The 2228-nt window shown below is 41.8% G+C and overlaps 1 protein-coding gene across 1 annotated transcript in view; it reads left to right on the top strand.

Moving 5' to 3' along the window:
- The window catches only part of LOC104966395 (mitogen-activated protein kinase-binding protein 1-like), a 16950-nt gene that overhangs the window by 5962 nt on the left and 8760 nt on the right, over window positions 1-2228 (top strand). The gene's annotated exons all lie outside the window — the stretch shown is intronic.

Below are 2228 nucleotides of genomic sequence, written 5' to 3'. Positions count from 1 at the left end.
CGCGGCGACAAGCACGGCGCGCGACCATGCTCGCGGCTGGCTCACAGCCCACATGTCTGCCGCTTGGAGATATTTAAAAATATCAGAGAAAGAGGCGCGGATTGCGATTTGTATAACGTGTTCAGCTGACATTTCTCTGAGACTGCCAAGGCACACNATATTGACAAGGTAGGAGTCGAACTACCTGAAAAGAGAAAGGAAATGACAAAGTAAAACAGGAAATAGCAGACAACAAAAAGGGTTAGCAGAAGCGGACAGTCCGCTTCTGCTAACCCTTTTTGTTGTCTGCTATTTCCTGTTTTACTTTGTCATTTCCTTTCTCTTTTCAGGTAGTTCGACTCCTACCTTGTCAATATGCTCACTGACCTGATTACCTGCCCCACCCTTATTGTTTGCACCTGTAGAGTCCCTTGTTTGTGTATATATTCTGTGTGTTCCCTGTGCTCAGTGCCAGATCGTTTTTGAACCTTGTGAATGGATTACCTGTTTATCACCGCAGTAAAAACCTTTTTTGAATCGTCTTTTGTCTGGAGTCGTGCATTTGGGTCCTATCAGTTTTTGTGTGCTCCAGTCGTAACACTTTTTTTTTTTGATCAAATGTTTTTATTCACGCACATTTAGTAAATTACAAAGTACAATCACAACACAAATTACAAAAAATACAGAAAAACAAACAATAACAACAATCTGACAACTTTGTAATTTTCCCCTTGCACTGAATGAGAGCGTACATTTGGCCTGATAGTTTGATCAACCAATCATATATTGATTTGTAGCCAATGGGCGTATTCTTTCAGAGTTTCCCTCGGTTAGGGTACTCTACAAGGTCCGCTAGTTAACTGACTCGAGGCAGAGGATCTAGATTCTAGATGAATTTGATTGTCGAAGCAATTCATGCCGTTTTATTGTTTTTAATGTTGAAATGACAAGTGCAACAGGTGAAGATGAAGTTGTTGCGGAATTGTTGTGAATACCCTTTTGAAGACGACAATTCAGTGAAAAGACGGACATTATAATGCCGTGGCGGGGGGTGTGTGTGTCTACAGAAGGTCCAGTTGTGATAGACACGGTTCGCCACTGCATTTTAGTAAGACATTTTCTACAGACAAAGGATTGTGTTTAAGAGAATACATCTTTAATTGTCACTGTTGGAGCTCAGAAGTGTGTGTGTGTTGTTCACACTGCAGACTGTTGGGAGCTTTGGGTGTGGCTGACACACAGAACGGTGCAGAGACACATTGAACAAAATAAAGAGAGGACAAAAGTAAAGAGTAGAGAGAGAAAGGGCCAAAGAGGCCACATTGCAGTGGACGCTGTCCTGTCCTACTGTAAACGGGTGTGGTTTGGTTTTAATTATAGACTGGTTTAAAAATGAAAGCATGCTATCATGGGCGCGGGAAGGGGGGTGCTGAGGGCGCTGCAGCACCCCCAGCTCCCGCTGTGCATAATCTGTGTAATATGTAGCCAATAAATTCCACATTGTTGGTAAAATAATATTTTACATGTTTGTAGTGTGTGTGCTCACCAGTGGCGTCGCCTGGCCTGCCCCGATTTTTTTTGCTGTAGCCCAGGACAATTGTACCTCAATAATATAATAGGCCTACATTAACCGTGCTTTACGTGAACCTTATCATGACACTAGAGAGGACGGCAGGACTGTAATTTCCCGTGTTCAGTGAATGCAACAGAAGCAAAACACCAGACCAATCAGAGAGTTGCATAGAAAAGGTTTAGATAGTTAACTTTAGTCTAAGTTATCGAGTGGGTCTCAAACGGTTTGGTCACAAATTATTCAAAAGAATATTTCCGCGGCACACCTTCATATGATCATTATAGTTATAAAAAAAATAAGAGAATAAAGGAAAAACAGTTATGAAATACTATATGGCAGTAAAACAAGAATACAGTTTGAAAGGGGAGTGATTTGTAAAATATCCATAAAGAAAAAGAACATCTGATTACAGTTGTGTTTCATATGGATGTTGAGAGATGTATCCATATCTCTTAATGTTACTCTCAAAGTGCACCAGATTGATGCTTTTAACTTCAATATTAAAAAACATCTTCCTGGGGGAGCAATGCATCCCCCCGGACCCCCCTAGAGAAGGTGAGGTCCACTCCCCACTCGTAACAAATAGCACTTTACCCCTGCCTATATGCCGTGAGCTGATTATCGAGCCTTCATTGTAACAGTCACGGGTGTACTGTGTGTTTGCGTGTGGGGAGTG

This window comes from Notothenia coriiceps, unplaced genomic scaffold, assembly GCF_000735185.1.
Source record: "Notothenia coriiceps isolate Sejong01 unplaced genomic scaffold, NC01 NC01_scaffold00037246, whole genome shotgun sequence".
NCBI lineage: Eukaryota > Metazoa > Chordata > Actinopteri > Perciformes > Nototheniidae > Notothenia > Notothenia coriiceps.
Note: the sequence above shows the minus strand (reverse complement) of the source record. Positions and strands in the feature narration are given on the sequence as shown.